Genomic DNA, 19,360 nt, shown 5'->3' on the forward strand with positions numbered 1-19,360 from the left:
AGAATTTCGAGATTTTAATGTGTCGAGCTATGTTGCTTCGTTTAGCGTCGGACAAAAGCCAGTAAGGTTGAAAAGTCAATTATCTTCTTACTAAAATAAGAAAGAGATATTCATCAAATTGATTCTGGTGCGTTAAAATTAGCTAATCCCAAAACTAAATATTGACCAGGTTCATCATTGTTGTTGGACTATCTAAAAACTAAGTTCACCTAAATTTGGTGCAAAGTCTAAAACAAATTCTTAATCATCATACAATTAAAATTACACTTCGATCTTATCTGGCAGACCTTACTATAATTAGCTTTACCCTACTAATATATATTCACGTAAAAGTATTTTATGTCTTATTTTATATATATATTTAATACCCCATAGAGAGTAAAAAATGATGAGGTATTTTTCACCTCAAATAATGAATGACCTCTTATCTATAGTAAATATTCAGTATAGAACATGAAAACTGGTATACATTATAGGCAATTTGGTATACATTTTAATATAAAATATAGATTATTTATACGGATAACACAACATTTAATATCAGAACCATTGGATGACAGTGTTTATATATAATATTGTACACATTAAATGTTATAAACGTTATTATATTATGTGTTTGTTACCTATTTACCCTATTTATTCATATACGGTTGTGTAGTTTTTTAATAAAATTAAAAACCATAAATAAAATAATTTATTTTTCATGTTCAGCTTACGAAATATTGTGTATAGATTCAAAAAACAAGAATGCAATTAAATGTTTTTTTTTAACATAAAATATAGTAAAAAAACTTATGCAACTGGGCAGGTATATGTGTGTTTTTAAATTTAATGATAAAACTAAACTTTAAAAAATATTGTTTATTCTACCGTCGAACCAGGATCAACTGGAAAACCGAAGCTTCAACTTACAAAATATTTTGTATTGATTCAAAAAACAAGAATGCAATTAAATGCCTTTTTTAATATAAAATATAGTAAAACAAGTGATAACAAACACTTGGCTGAGTTAATTGTTGAAATACCATGTAAAGGCAGACAGTATTGATTACTCTATCACATTACAAATACATACATGTCACACATACATAACTGATATTCTAATATAATGAATACTACACAATTTACGCCTAATTTGCTCCCTCACGGGTAAACAGTGATGTTTACGAAAAAATGTTTCAAACAAAAGTTGGTTATTTTCATATAAGAAATATTTTTTACATTTAAATTTTGTTCTATCTCTAACAATTTACAAGATGGGTCCTACAGACCCAAGACCTAATTGACATATGTTGTTCCTTTACGAACTCAACCTCAACTTTTACGTTCTGAGTACGCTGTGAAAATTTTAGCTTGACATCTTTTTTCGTTTTTGTGTTATCGCGTTGACAGATGGACGGACAGATGGACTAATTTGGTGATTTTATAAACACCTATGTCAAAATTATTTTCATAGCATCAATATTTTTAAGCGTTACAAACTTGGGACTAAACTTAGTATACCGTGCATATTACAAATATGCATGGTATAAAAACTTATTCGACTAGGTAGACTTATGCGTGTTTTTAAATTTAAAAATAAAACTAAAATTTAAAAAATATTGTTTTATCTACAGTCCAATCAAGCTTAATTGGAAAATCGAAGCTTCTATTAATGAGAATTATTGATGATTTTAGAAATAGAAACTTCTACGAACTAAGTTTTAAGAAATAGATCTTAGAAAATTTTCAGTAGTAGTAGTTGCAGTTTTTTTCGAAATTTTATCAACTTATAGCTGAATTTTCATTCAATAAATTCAATAAATAGTTGCACAATAAAAATAGAGAATGAAAAACATTAAAAGAAACGCACAGAAGAAGTATCAAACTAATATTATACATCTATAAATACAACTAACTTGCGCTTCCACCAAAAATAAAAAAACAGTATAACTTTTATTTTACTAAAAACTTGAAAACTAGATTTCATTTAAAATAAATAACGAGCTAAGCTCGGTCATCCAGATACTAAGATTTTAAGAGACATCATGTATTTTTTTCACACTAAAATAAATGCACTGATGTGAATTCCGCCTTTAATATGATTATATATAGAATTTTCTAACACCAAATTATTATTATTATTATTATTACAGTGAATAGCTGACTGATATAATATAATACTCGGAAAAGATAGATACTCAACAACATTCAGCACAGGTCAATTTTTTTTTTAATTCTCTGGAGTGTTATAAATTATACTCTCGAAGGTACTATAATCTAATATTATTTGGTCAGCGAGCTATCATCTCTGAACACTATAGACATGTCTATTGTATAGATATGTACAATGCATGTACCTACATATATGCTATAGGTAATCGTAGAACTTTCATAATATGAGCTATTGTACTGTTATTAACTTTCTAATAGAAAGTTATTGTTCCTTCGATAATCGAAATGTAGAATTTAATATTAGAGTACAATGTGTTATACGTTGCTGAGAGTGTGCCTTGGATAGCACTTTCTTGAAATAATTGGTTTTCTACAAACCGACAATTGTGTTGATTGTTAAGGATATTAATATAAAATTACCAAAAAAAATTTAAAAATGATTGGTCGTTTCTAACTCGAGATAAACTTAATTAAATTAAAATATAGATAATTAACATGGAGAACACAGGATAGGTTGTGTTTTTAACATATTTTTTAAGTGTAGAATAAAACTATCAGATATTTTTTTTAAATTAACTGAACATTAATGTATCTACATTTGTTCTGAGTTAAAAAAGAAAAACTCAAATCATTAATTTTCTCATTGTTGGGATATAATTATACAAAGTCAAAACATTTTATTGTTAAATGTTCGGAGGGCAAAACTTAGAAAGATTTACGGTCAATTTTCTTTGATCGAAAATTCTGTATCACCTATCAAATATCACAGGTAATTAATGTTATTTTATCAATTGTTATTGGTTGACATGCCATGTAGTATAACAGACGTTTTATTGCCTTTGAGTCAATGACAAAAGTATTTCAAATTGTTACTTGACCCTCAGAGAAAAAGATATATTATAGTAGAAACACCATTCGAACAATTTTCGGTAAATTTGGAAGAATTAAAAAGACATAAGACAAAACTTGATGTTTCTAGTAAAAAATATCGGAAACATACTGAAAATGAGTTGTGAGTTAAAGAGAACTAATCATGCGTATATTGTGCAACTTTTTGCCGATCATCTTATAGTATGCTTCATACTTTTGCTCGTTTACTCAACCTTCATTCATTACCTAAGAAAAGCTCACAGGTTCCAGAAATTTTTTTTAATTTTTCACTCTTAGAAAGGGGCGACAATCTCGCCTCCATCGCTTTCTGGACACTATTTTAATTTACTTTTTTTTATCTATGTAACTGTGTTATTACTCTATAAGTGTAATGAAAAACAGTATTTTTATGAGAAATATCTTTGTGTTTTAAAGTTTCACTCTATCGTTATCAGCTATCGCAAATTTCAAATTTAGCACTTTTTCTAACAGTATTGTTGGTGGTTCACAAATCCAAAACGGTGCGAGTTCTTCTAAAAGAGAACTTTTTGTAAACACATAAGCAAAGAAAAAGATTTAAATTTATATGTACTCATTTAGTTAATCAGAAAGTTAATAGAGGTTTAAAAGTCATATCTATGGCTTGTTATTATTATTCTAGAAAAAAAAATTTCAGAATATTTATTCTACGTATAACCATATTATTTATTGTATTATATTTTTGTTTTTATTTTTATTAAAAATATTTTTTAGATTTTTTGGTATGCTTGATCTACTTTACTATCTTTCTTTCACATTCTATCTCTCTCACTCTGATACTTGGTTGTGAAACAAAATCTAATTTATTTGTCATTTTGTTTGCATATCGTCGTGCATATTTTTTTTACAAAATGTTTTATGGTTTTATCTCGTTTACGAAATTTTAATGTGTGACAAAAATTTTAGTTAAAAACATTTAGTTAATGGTCTGATACTTAAATATCAGACCATTAACTTTTTGATTAAAGCAATTCAAAATTTATATGAATCACGCCATAATTTCTATTTTATTTACAAATAATTGACTACTCATTAAGGCATATTTTTCGTACGCTATTTTGGTTTTCCAAAGAAATTGAAAATAAGAATATAATTAGTAGAATTACATACTTGCTTTGTCAAAATTGGATAAAATTTCGATGTAATAGTTTTTAACACTAATTTTGGGTCATTCTTTTCAGCTGTGATTTTCAGTTTTTCGCTAGTTATCAATTATGTGCTTAATTCCGAAACCAGACCTCCATATTCTTGAAACCTATTAATGCTAGGTTAATTTTGACCACAAATTTGAAAAGTATGGCCCAAATTTAGTAGAATTACATACTTGGTTTGTCATAATTGGATAAAATTTCGATGTAATAGAGCAAAATTAAATATTTTGAATTTTGATGACGTCATCAAGTTCAAAAATTCGATTTTTTTAATAACACAGGCAATTTTGATCTGATCTTATTTGAATTTTTTTTGAAACCCACTAATTTTGGGTCATTCTTTTCAGCTGTGAAGTCAGTTTTTCGCTAGTTATCAATTATGTGCTTAATTCCGGGACCAGGCCTCCACATTCTTGAAACCTAATAGAGCTAGGTTAATTTTGACCACAAATTTGAAAAGAATGGCCTAAATTTAGTAGAATTACATACTTCGTTTATCAAAATTGGATAAAATTTCGATGTAATAGAGCAAAATTAAATATTTTGAATTTTATGACGTCATCAAGTTCAAAAATTCGAATTTTTTCATAACACAGGCAATTTTGATCCGATCTTTTTAATATTTTTTTTTTAAACCTACTAATTTTGGGTCATTCTTTTCAGCTGTGATGTCAGTTTTTCGCTAGTTATCACTTATGTGCTTAATTCCGGGACCAGGCCTCCACATTCTTGAAACCTAATATAGCTAGGTTAATTTTGATCATAAATTTGAAAAATATGGCCCAAATTTAGTAGGATTACATACTTTGTTTATCAAAATTGAATAAAATTTCGATGTAATAGAGCAAAATTAAATATTTTGAATTTTGATGACGTCATCAAGTTCAAAAATTCGATTTTTTTAATAACACAGGCAATTTTGATCCGATCTTATTGGAATTTTTTTTGAAACCCACTAATTTTGGGTCATTCTTTTCAGCTGTGATGTCAGTTTTTCGCTAGTTATCACTTATGTGCTTAATTCCGGGACCAGGCCTCCACATTCTTGAAACCTAATAGAGCTAGGTTAATTTTAACCACAAATTTGAAAAGTATAGCCCAAATTTAGTAGGATTACATACTTTGTTTATCAAAATTGGATAAAATTTCGATGTAATAGAGCAAAATTAAATATTTTGAATTTTGATGACGTCATCAAGTTCAAAAATTCGATTTTTTTAATAACACAGGCAATTTTGATCCGATCTTATTGGAATTTTATTTGAATACTTAAATATCAGACCATTAACTTTTTGATTAAGGTAATTCAAAATTTATATGAATCACGCCATAATTTCTATTTTATTTACAAATAATTGACTACTCATTAATGCATATTTTTCGTACGCTATTTTGGTTTTCCAAAGAAATTGAAAATAAGAATATAATTAGAAAATTATCTAAAAAAAATTATTTTTTAATATTTAAATCTTTCTACTAAATCGAAAGTGTTTACCATATTGTGTGACGTATGTTTTCAAAATTCGTAATGCGTATCAACTTGGAACAGTTTTATTCAATACTATTCACTGATTTAGAATTTAAATTCCTTAGAATTTATTTAAATATACTTAAAGTAGAAGTACAATAATTTCTTTAAATTCACAAAAATCATTTTATCGTTAAATCGTTAAATCATTATATATTATATCAGGTATTTGTAAAAGTAAAATAATTATAAAATATCTTAAAAAGTACACCACGCTTTTTAAGATAAAATGATTATTTTGAATTTAAAGAAATTATCTTTCAGTTCAGCTAGTTATAAAAGCGTGTCTTTTAGTTTTTTAAACTATTATTTGTTTTATGTTTTTTAGTCTATTATGATGCATTTATCAAAAATTGAGTATAAATATGGTGGGAGCGCAAATAAATGTATATATTTTCAGATATGGAAATCGTCCTGAAAATCCTGATCAGGATAATCAAATAAACATTGATAGTTAAATTATTGTATTGTCATCGGTCCTTGATAAGTATGCCAAATTTCGAGTTAATCTAACGTTTTGAAGGGGTCTCAAAATCATGTTCAAAGACTTCGTTACATACTAACATACTAACATACGTATGAAACCATAATAAAAACGTGTTAAAAATGTTAATGTAGTACGTATCTTGATAAATTTATAATTTTGGAAATTAAAAAATTGAACCATTTACTTTAAAAATTATTTTCACCATTTTCTATGAAAAATAATTTCATACAATATAAAATGAATGAATATATATTTTTTTTTACTTGTTCAGAAACTTTGCTTTCTGACAAACTCATCGATTATTTAATATAATATATTGAAATAGTTCAATTATACTCAGCTGAGAACATTAGTATTAATTTGTAATTGATAGACTGTCAGTGGCAGTCAATATAATATAGGAAATATTGAATAAGAATTAAATTTAGAAAACAATTTATATGCCGGGTATTCATTGTAAACAATCCACATGAAAATTTCTTTAACGAAGAGTATTTGTAAAAAATTACTTAAAATTAATTAAAAAAGTAAAGTTGTTCTAATCGGAGGGAGGCATCTCACAGATGCTTTAAATTCGATCTTGGCTTTCAGGATCTCTGAAAATTTAGTTCATATTTGTAAATGATAAGAGATGGAGAAAATGCTTAACTAAAAAAGTAATTCTTTATAAAACAATAACCATCTTTTGTTAGAAACATTTTTTCCTAAACTTAATAAATTGGGCGATAATAGGAAGCAAAAAGCAAAAATCGATCTATACTCACATGAAAGTGAAGTGTGATTCATTTAATTTTTGGTAAAATTAGAGGTATAAAGAAAAACTGAAGGAAAAATTTTTTTGGAAGGTGATTAAATACCTTGTAGAAATTGAATGGAAAAACAAATACCTTTAACATTCGATTTCCTTAAAAATTGAGATTTTGAAAAGTTGTTTGTTATTTTATAAAGAATGACTTTCTTATTTAAACATTTCCTCTAACTTTTACTATTAACGAACATAAAGAATAACCTTCAGAACTATAAAAGATCCTAAAAACCCAGGTTAAATTTTAAACCTCTTTGAGATACTCCTCTTCGAAGAGTTTTAAATTGGATCATTTTTTCCAAAAACTTTTTGTTACATAAATTTTCAGATGGATTATTTAAAATGAGCACCCGATATGTATGTATGATTGTATTGTAAAATGGAAACTAAGTATACATTTAAAATATAAAAATCATTAATTTCAATTAGTAAAAATTCAATATTATACGTGTAACAACATATTGAATCAACTTATTTTTAATGTACACAAGAAAGGTTTTATTTATTTATTGTTAATATATCAAACAGTGAAATCTGTCAATTCTGTAATTAATATATAAAATAAATAAAAATAGCGTTAATGATGTACGAGCGCCAGGGCAACGTTGGATAAAAGACTTGATTGTTCTTTATATGAAGTTGGACTAAGTCTAAATCAATCCTTAAAATTTTAGCGGAGGTTGCCCTATTATTTAAATAAATAAATGATTTCAAAAGTAGGCATATTTAACATTGGTCTTATGGAAAAACGATAGATGAATGACATGTTTTCATAAATTTCTCCAAAAGTAGACCGTTGAAATTAAAAAAACTATCCAAATTAAAGTTAAAATCATAATAAATAATTGAAAACCAAAAAAAACCGTTGTGACCGACTAATTATGGATGTATGAGCACGGTAGTGGGGAAACAAATTAAAAAATATAAATATTATCAAAGATAATAAATGAGAAATCTTTGGAAACAACTGTAAGAAACGGGACGATCAAATATTAGCAAAAACTGGCTTTTCACAATATTTGATTTATGAAAAATGATATTTCGAATTTCCGCAATTTACGAGAAAACACGACCTTGAAAGTTATTTTTCATAATTCCAATATAGATACAAATATTAATCAATTATGTCCATTTCTGTTTTGTATTAATACAAAATATCATCCCACATTAATCAAACATTCGGCTTTACACAAAATAATTTGTGTTTTTATACAAAACAATTCGTTAAATCAATGTATATTGATTCCTTTTAAACACATGTAGAAAACAACTTTTTCGCTGTATGAATGTGTGTCGAGCCTTACTACTCATATAAATCTATTTCTAATAAAATTAAAACAACAAAAGCACATATAAATTTTGTACGATAAGAGTAATACATACATACATACATATCTAATGTAAATGGATAAATGGATAAAATAATATAATATGGAACATAAAATTTCTTCCTCCTTTTAAGATATAGTATATTGATAAATTTCTATTAACAAAATTACTTTTAGCAATTTTGTTAATTAACAAAAAATAATATCCAAATAGTATACATACATATCGAGTTTTATTTTAGTTTATTGAATACAATAAAACATCAACTATACTTTATTTATTCCTATGTATCAAATAAATTTATACTTCTTCACTATTGTTTTTAATACTTTATAGCAGGCCCGTGCGCATGAGGGAGTGGTTTGGGGGTCAAAACACCTCCCATTGAGAATTTGCCCACATAAATTTTGAACTAACAATATAATCCTGTAAATGCGCCTATTTATGAAACGCTTTTCCATTGACTAGTCAGATACCCATGCATATTCTGAGCTCGGTACATTCTTTGACTTTGTCGAGTCGAGTACTTCAAACAGAAAACGTGGATCTTGGCGAGGGTATCGAACTGGCTGATGCTGCGAAACATATTTTGATTGAAAGAGAAGGAAACGTTGGAAAAGAGTTCAGGAACATTTTCAAAACCAGGAGCGATATCTGCGATGAATATGACCTAGAATTGCGTCAAAAGTTTGAACTCCTCTCTTGGAGAATTCCTGTTCACGGGCTTGCTTTATAGGTATAGAACCAAGCATAGTATTTGACAAGTCGTTCGAAAAAACAAATTTCCAAGACTTCCAATATCGTTGAATAACTTGTTCGTCCAGAGAAAATTAAACATTGTTTTCGAAAAATCAAAGATATGTTTTACAGTCTTTATATAAAAATAAATGACATCATTTATTTTATTTCACATTTTTGTAACATTTTGTACATACATATAGTAATATAATGTATATATATTTTATATAAATATTTATGTATAATGTATACAACTTACGTTAGTTTACAGTATTACAAATTGCCTATCTTTTCACATTGTAAAGAGGATAATCGGTAGAGTGTATCATAGCTGTCAGTAACATCCCTGGACTAACAGGGTGCTGCACATTGTATGTTCGCATATTGATTGGATACATTAGCCTTGTTTCCATTTTAATATTAAAAATATTCTATATTATATATGTATGAAATATAATAATACAGAGAGTTCGTGAACATTATTTTTTCACCTAACTTAAACCTTTTACGCAGTGGACATCGGGTTTCTTCGGAATACCTAATTAATATTAAGCCAGAACAAGAACAATTTCATTATCGTTATCTTGTAAACTTAATATTGTGTTCACATAATAAGTCTTGGTCTTGAAAAAGGTCAAAGATCAAAACTAATAAATAACATAAAGGTACTAAACTTGTAAAAATATGTCTCGAATGTAAGAGAAAAATACTCAAATATAATCTTGCTATTAGATGTAATAAGTTGGTTTCATCATACTTAAATAATAGAAATATAACCTGAGAAATGAAAAAATTTAGATGTAAAAGTTGCACAAGTATCAACGCTGAGTTCATTATTTTTCATTGTATACATAAATAAATTACTCTTAATTGATACTTTTATTATTATTCTTTCAATTACTGCCAAAGTATTTTATTTGAATTAAAATTCTTAAGAAATTTATAGTTTCTATAAATTTCCCGATTTAGATCGATGATCTAGACTCCCTATATATTGTTTGTAAAACTTTGAAATTAAAGTTTTGACGCAAATACATCAAATTATATTGTAAAATTTTCGGAAAAATTGACACATTTTAATACTTTGACCGACTTTAAAACTAAATAAAATACAACACCTCTTTAAGCAATGTCTCTAAAGACTTTGGTCCACTTCTAGGTTTTATAACGGTTTACAAATCTTTAATATAATATCAGTTTGTACAATAGAATGAATATTATAGCGATTCTTAAACAAAAAAACAACGAGAGGTGTCATAGGACACCCGGTAGGAACTGTGTTTCTTTCGTACAAATAACTGTATTAGTAATTAATTATGAATATTAGTTTAATGGAACGCTACCTTGAAGGTTTAGTGTAATTAGTTTCTTTTAATTGTTTTTTTTATCGATACATTTTGCATTACTGTGCGTTGGTAATTTTAGGTTTAATTTGTTATTTTTTTCATTTTTGCTTTCACGAACTGTTTGCATATCTGTGAATTGGTTATTCTGAAAGTTTAAAGTATTAATTTAAGAATTCAAATACTTGTTTTATTTTAAAGAATTAAATATTATAGCTACTTTAACTCAATATTTTATGAATTAATTGTAATATTAGTTTAAAAACGGACATACTTTTGATTTAGGTTCATTACCCACAATTTAATTGATCAGTATATTTAATATGACATAACATAAAGTACCCTTTTACTTACTTTAAATTATTTCTATTATGTTTGACTTCTGATAACTCACAACTCATTTTTTGAATGAAAAAATACAAATTTTGGACAAAAAATACAAATTGACAGATTGTAAAATGTTTTTGCATATTCCTAAAATTCATGGTAGGCTGAATCGATTAAAAAAAGTTTTAGTTTAGTATGTTGCTTTTTTTGTGGTTTTACTACAGTCAATATTTTACGAACTATCCTTAATTTCATATGCATATGACGCTAGTTAGTATGTATAATAAGCACATTGAATGGAAAATTTAATTACGAATATGATGATTTTCAATAAAGTGACATGGTATTTAAAATTTGTGACAGACTTTAAATGTATTTTTTAACTTTAAAACTGTTTTTTATTTAAATGAATATTTAAATAAATAAAGTAAACATATGTGCGATACAATCTGCGTTTATCATGATCATTCTTCCGTTTTTTTTCACATTGACAATATTTTTATGTATCTCTTCCATCACCACTCATAGTGGTTTACCATTCTTGAAACTAGGCCAATCCACAATTTAGCGGGAGGCATTTCGAAATATTATACCAACTGTAAAAAAAAAACTATCACAAAATTTCCTCAAAAAAACGTGCTAAAGTCTAAGAATGTTGTAGCAAATAACATTGCCATTACAAAGCGTAGTGGCAATTGGTTCGTTCCGATGTTAAAAATTTAATGGCCCTCGTCTTCAGTGTTGTTGTACTACATATACAGAAGTGTTTGTAAATAATTCCAAAAATTCCTTTTATAGACCGTGGGACAGAAAAGTTGCTTTATTAAATAATTAATATATACTTGAAACTTTCAAGTTTTTTCAGACCAATAGTTTAAATATGACGTTATCATACTCATTTGAAAACGCATCTTTTTCGAAACAATCTTAGAGAGAAATTTGATAGACTCGCACAAAAGGAAGCCACTCACGAAGTTTCAAATACGTATTAATCATTGAACAAAGCAGCCATTCTGTCTTACGGTCTATTAATTTGCAAAGGACGAACACAAACCTTAGGAGAATTGACTCCCAACTCCCAACATTATCTGAATTTTTTTTATGTTTTTCTAAGCATTCTTAATGAAATTATTATATAAAAAATGAAATTTTAAGACGTATAAAAATTCTTTACAATATCTACTTATTCCTTGGTTCGAAACATCATTTATTACCTATAGGTATTTAAAAATATTATTTGATAGAAAATGCTTGAAATGACTTTCCAAAACCACTACTTACTTTTCTTTATACTCATTGAAACATTGATTTAAAATGCTTAACAACAACATATCAAAAATTCAGACAATTTAAAGACTGTGCGCCAATTCTCTTAAGGTTTGTGAGTGGTTATTTCGTATATGTTGCTATATTGCTATTCACATGAGTTGTCTTCTGAAAGCTATAATTTTATACAAGACGATACTATGTTCTACAGGATGTTCTAAGTATTAACAGCAGGACTTCATTAAATGGTAGATAACGTTAAACTAATAACCAGCACATTATAGATCTAGATACAGATTTTTGAAGAAAAGGATATTTTTGTAAATACTTCCAAAACGCCTACTTGGAAATTTGACAATTCGAACAAAGGGTCTTTCATGATTTAAAGCTTATAATGATAAATTACGAAAAACAGCGATAGGAATTTGGGTATGCCGTCATTTTGAGAAAAAAATCTTTAGCTTCACTGACTTGCAAATACAATATCGTGATGTAATATTCATTGCTTGGGGCTTTGTACGCCAAATGTCCAATGTTTTAAAGCAGCCTTTTTTCCCATTTTCACAATAAAATTCCATATTTTCTAAAATTCAATCCCCGAATGTAGAAAACGATGCCTTTCCGAGTACATGTATATTGAGAAATTGTCATTATTTAAACGTTATCTACTATGTGGTCAAGTTCTACTTTTGTAACTTGGATCACTCTTTATATTTAAACGTTACATTACATTTAGAGTCATACTTGTTTCTAGCCTGTAAAAATAATAAACGAATCTGAAAATTGTTTTTAGAAAATAACTATAATAATTTCAATCACAAAATAAAACTCTAAGGAATAATAACAACATATTGTTGATTTTCTAAATCTATTTTTGAAGTATTTTATCTTTCAGTTTACGATTCAATCAATTTCAATAGATATGGTCAACAAAGCTTTAATTCAATTTTATTCAATGATATATTCCATAAAAATGTTTAAATAAATTTTTTAACTGTCCATGTTTTGATCGTTTGTTTTTCGAAAATCCCAAATCTTACTTTTTTGAAACTAAGAAACATTGAATAAGGGCTCTTTAGATCATAATATCTATATCTGCTGACGAAAACCCGAAAATTATTTTTTTAAATGATTACTAAATACTCTACCTAGATACTATGTAAATGGTAAAATAAAAAGTGTGAACCTGCCCGTGGTTGTACGGCGTTGACGTGAAGATTTTAGTAGATTTTATATTTTTTTCTAAAAGAATTTAATCGAAAGAATGCATTGTGAATAAAATGTAAAACCCATAAATTAATTATGTTGATTTAATTAAACTCATATTCATTTCCACATCAAATTAAACAAAGAAAACTTAAAATTGTAAAATCTCTCATTCAGAATAGTGGGAATTATAAAAGTATGATTTCACATTTAAATGAAAAGAGTTTGTAAAATATTGAAGGAAATATTTTATATTTTAATGCTACCTAATCCTTTGTTTTAATCTTAATGTACTAAAATTGGCAAATGACGCCAAATGTAGGCTTTTAATTTTTAATAAAATATGGTGGAAGCGATTGGAAATCATGGTAAAGTTATATTTTTAGAAACTCTTCACTCACAAGAGATCATGTGCCCATAAGGAAGCGAAATATGAAGCATTTTTTGTTTGTATTGTAAGGATTAGTAAAGGTATTTAAGAAAATTGAGGTTTGAACATTGCTCTAGTTAATTTATTGAAATTGAATTTTTCGATATTAATGTTTTTCCACGACTTTTTTTGTTTGTCGTATTATGGACAATATAATACGTAAAATAATGACTGACAGCTTGTAACTGCCCAAAGAGTCGAAAAAAAGAGGCTTTTTACAATTGAATTTAAAGAAATAATAAAATCGTAGAAAAACGTGAAAATCGAATAACTCGATTTTCTTGAGTTATTTCGACCTTTTCTTTTTATATTTTATTAATTTATAAGTTTTTCCTGAGCCTAGATCTTTCAAATTAATATCGCATTAAGCTCAAATATTAAAGAAAACACACGATAAGAAAATATACGGTACTGATTTGACCATTGAGGGAATAGTAACATTAGCAATAGTTATGGCGGACGAGTCAATGCAGTATGGACATGAGGCCCATACTGGTTGGTTATAACCACAATTCTTCTGTTGGATAGCCCTATTAAATACTGTAATATTACTTATGCTAACCTAAACACTTTAGTTAGTATCTGTCTCTATAGATATACCATACCAGCATTGTATTAAACGCCATATATTTCTTACCGTAATATTATTAAATTTTACTGCTCATTTCATACTTAGTAAACTTTAATAGAATGAATAAATTTTAGCTGATCGAATATTGTGGAAATCGTGGGAAAACATGTAGAAAGTTTTCTTATCGCTTACTTATTAAGAAATGTAAATCATACTCTAAAAATATAATTAAATACCTATCCATCTAACTTAGATAATGGTGATTTTGACAAGATGAGCATGGCTTAATTATGGTCCAGTAAACCATACTACTGATTCTTTCCAATTTAACATTTTCGACAAAAGCGTTTGAAAATTTTTTTGTATTTACTAAATGAAATTCCACTCCAATAATAGAGATATAATCGAGCCCATAAAAATTAACATGAGTCTATAATGCCACTTTTTTTGATGATTTTTGCAAAAATAGTCCAAGATCGAAGTTTTGAGCAGTTTTTTATTCTTACACATCACGCACTAGATGTAAGAACGCAAACCGGGAGAAATTTCATTTTTAGAACGAACAAGTAAGGCAAGTATTTGTAGAAAAAAAAATGGAAATCGTTTAATGATGCTACTAGACAACAGAATTATACAGATTCACTCATTGTGCATCCGATACCACGTGATTTTAGAAGTAAGCAAAAAAACTACGTTTTAAAGGTTTTATAGTAAAATTTGTGATCCTCTAGCCGAAATTGTATATCATTTTTGCTCGTATATATGGTCATTCTAGTCTCATAGAATAATTCGATCTATAAATGCCATCGATTTATAAATACCATGACCAACTATTTATTATTGATCAAAATAAGGGAGCTAAGTATATTAAATGTATAAGTATATTGAATGAGCATACTCATAATATTTTTCTAGTCAAAAAGACTAAAAGGTTAAAACTTATAAATTCTGGATTTTGAATAGAATGTCAGCAGTATTTTCGGGCTCACAGACTTCAAGATGATGTTGTAGGTGGAAACATGTCAAAATTTATTTTATAAAATAATAAAAGCTGAAATGCTTATTTCTAAAATCATAAAATAGAAAAGCAAAAAATAATTTTTTTCAAAGAACAAAAATCAAAAACCCAATTGAAAATACGTTTGGAATCAAAATTCACCTTTATGACGTATATAAACACGTGCATTGTATAACGCATCGTAAATTGAGGCCAGATATAATTACGTATGTAATTACTCGAGCGGTAAATATGAAAAATTGTTTTTTTCCTAATACTTAAAGAATGATGTACCATTCAATTTTACTTACCCAAAAAATAAGAATAATAAGAAGAAAATTTTACAGCAGGATGTTTTCCAAAAAAAAAATAATCACACCCAAAATTATTTCGAACTAAACCAGAAAAAGAAAAAACACTGCAAATAAAAAAAAAATGTTATTTAAAGTAAATATAATCAAAATAAAGAACGTTAGTACAGTTTTGTTTAATTACAGGTAATTGCATAATAAAGAGCACATTCGATCAAATACAATTTATAGTGAATATTATTTATACGCGTAATGTATACGGAATCATCTATATATTTGGTCGACACATCACAACGTACCGCAGCAAACTGCCGTCAACGCTAGTATATGGAGTCTGGTAACTGGTCCAGACGTCAGATGCGCGGACCAGATGCTGCAGCGCACTGTCGGCTGGGTCACACATTCACACATATTATAACCTCCTCCGCAGTTAGTTTTACACCACCCTTTTAAACTTTCTATAAACAACTCAAAGGAAAACTCTATTCTATTCGTATGTAGTATGTATCAGGTTATCATCATATGTTACGGTATTTTCATGTTTAAAAGTAAATGTTGCTGCTTCTAAAGTATAATACTTATATAACTGAACATAGTTGATTGTATAATTACTATTCATAATGTCTCATCAAAATCATTCAATGCCTTTTAAACTTTACGAAAATTATAGGCATCTTATCATTATACCTAATGAATATTAACTTTCTGATCGAAAATATATTGTATTTATCCCGAAAATCGAAATCAAAACTTGTATATTTTCGTTACGTTTCGAATGTTATAATATTATTCAAATAATTTATGAATGTGTGAAGCGTTGTTAAATTAAACTGCTTTTTTCTTCCCATCGCTTCCACCATATTTTGATATAGATATTAGGGATGTGCTGGATATTTGTATTCGTATTCGTGAATATCCGTCAGAAATAACTGAAATGGCAAAAATTTTCATCAAGACGATCGATACAAACTAAAAAGTTCTGAATAGCAATACAAGGAATCGAAGGATGTTTCTCAATGAGTTTTCTCGACGAGTTCGTCATATTTATAGATAAAACAGGGATGAGAAAGACTCAAAATTGCAATTTGTGGAAATCTTTAGGGGAGGCCTTATTCCAACATTTGGGAAGTTAGGCTTTATTATTATTATTATTATTATAAAATCAGTAAAAATCGTTTTACTAGACAATAACGCGGTTAAGTTCCCGCTGTTACTGTCACAAATGTTTCGATTTAAGATCTCGAAACAATTTATTCACGCCCTGAGATAAGAACTACTTTTCTCACACATTTTTCGTGTGAAAATTAGTTCATTACCACCACCCTCCAAAGTATCTACTGTCAAAATCAAAATTAATAACAAGTAACTATAGTAACTTTTTTAATTTGACAAATTTTAAATTATAATTATCGTTTATTTTCACATTTTAGAGACGTAGATAAAGTTTTGTACGATATACTGTGTAGGTAATAAGGCATTATTGAGGTACTTCTGCGATTGCCCAACTCATGCTACGCACTTGTGGTTCGCATACATACGTTAATAATGCTGTATCGTGAATGACTACTATATCATTAATTGAGAGGAATAGTTTATATTTTGTGACTGTAGTAAAAAAGCATATATAAATGACTAGCTGTTAACCACCCGCTTTGCTAGGAACTTAACCCCCTTTTGTTCAAAATTTAAAATCGGTTAAGTAGTTTTTCATTTGATCTAATGTACCCATAAACTTTGATGGGTACTTTTTTCACCACCTTAAGGGTTAAATTTTTAAAAATCCATCCTTAAAGCTCACCTACAGTGTCAAAGAAACCCACAGGCAAGTTTGATCCGATCTCATTGGATTTTTTTTTGAAACCCAATAATTTTAGGTCATTCTTTTCAGCTGTGATGTCAGTTTTTCGGTAACTGTCACTTTTGTGCTTTATTTCGAGAACAGGACTTCATATTCTTAAAACCTATTAGAGCTAGGTAAATTTTGATAACAAAATTGAAAAGTATGACCCAAATTTAGTCGGATTACATACTTGGTTTTCAAAATTGGATAAAATTTGCATGTGATAGAGCAAAATTAAATTTTTTGGATTCTGATGACGTCATAAAGTTCAAAAATTCGATTTTTTTTATAACAAAGGCAATTTTTATCCGATCTTATTGGATTTTTTTTTGAAACCCAATAATTTTAGGTCATTCTTTTCAGCTGTGATGTCAGTTTTTCCGTAACTGTCACTTTTGTGCTTTATTCCGAGACCAGGACTTCATATTCTTAAAACCTATTAGAGCTAGGTAAATTTTGATAACAAAATTGAAAAGTATGACCCAAATTTAGTCGGATTACATACTTGGTTTGTCAAAATTGGATAAAATTTGCATGTGATAGAGCAAAATTAAATTTTTTGGATTCTGATGACGTCATAAAGTTCAAAAATTCGATTTTTTTTATAACAAAGGCAATTTTTATCCGATCTTATTGGATTTTTTTTTGAAACCCAATAATTTTAGGTCATTCTTTTCAGCTGTGATGTCAGTTTTTCCGTAACTGTCACTTTTGTGCTTTATTCCGAGACCAGGACTTCATATTCTTAAAACCTATTAGAGCTAGGTAAATTTTGATAACAAAATTGAAAAGTATGACCCAAATTTAGTCGGATTACATACTTGGTTTGTCAAAATTGGATAAAATTTGCATGTGATAGAGCAAAATTAAATTTTTTGGACTCTGATGACGTCATAAAGTTCAAAAATTCGATTTTTTTGATAACAAAGGCAATTTTTATCCGATCTTATTGGATTTTTTTTTGAAACCCAATAATTTTAGGTCATTCTTTTCAGCTGTGATGTCAGTTTTTTCGTAACTGTCACTTTTGTGCTTTATTCCGAGACCAGGACTTCATATTCTTAAAACCTATTAGAGCTAGGTAAATTTTGATAACAAAATTGAAAAGTATGACCCAAATTTAGTCGGATTACATACTTGGTTTGTCAAAATTGGATAAAATTTGCATGTGATAGAGCAAAATTAAATTTTTTGGACTCTGATGACGTCATAAAGTTCAAAAATTCGATTTTTTTGATAACAAAGGCAATTTTTATCCGATCTTATTGGATTTTTTTTTGAAACCCAATAATTTTAGGTCATTCTTTTCAGCTGTGATGTCAGTTTTTCCGTAACTGTCACTTTTGTGCTTTATTCCGAGACCAGGACTTCATATTCTTAAAACCTATTAGAGCTAGGTAAATTTTGATAACAAAATTGAAAAGTATGACCCAAATTTAGTCGGATTACATACTTGGTTTGTCAAAATTGGATAAAATTTGCATGTGATAGAGCAAAATTAAATTTTTTGGATTCTGATGACGTCATAAAGTTCAAAAATTCGATTTTTTTTGATAACACAGGCAAGTTTGATCCGATCTTATTGGATTTTTTTTTGAAACCCAATAATTTTAGGTCATTCTTTTCAGCTGTGATGTCAGTTTTTCCGTAACTGTCACTTTTGTGCTTTATTCCGAGACCAGGACTTCATATTCTTAAAACCTATTAGAGCTAGGTAAATTTTGATAACAAAATTGAAAAGTATGACCCAAATTTAGTCGGATTACATACTTGGTTTGTCAAAATTGGATAAAATTTGCATGTGATAGAGCAAAATTAAATTTTTTGGACTCTGATGACGTCATAAAGTTCAAAAATTCGATTTTTTTGATAACAAAGGCAATTTTTATCCGATCTTATTGGATTTTTTTTTGAAACCCAATAATTTTAGGTCATTCTTTTCAGCTGTGATGTCAGTTTTTCCGTAAC

Source organism: Chrysoperla carnea, chromosome 5 (genome assembly GCF_905475395.1).
Source record: "Chrysoperla carnea chromosome 5, inChrCarn1.1, whole genome shotgun sequence".
Classification (NCBI taxonomy): Eukaryota; Metazoa; Arthropoda; class Insecta; order Neuroptera; family Chrysopidae; genus Chrysoperla; species Chrysoperla carnea.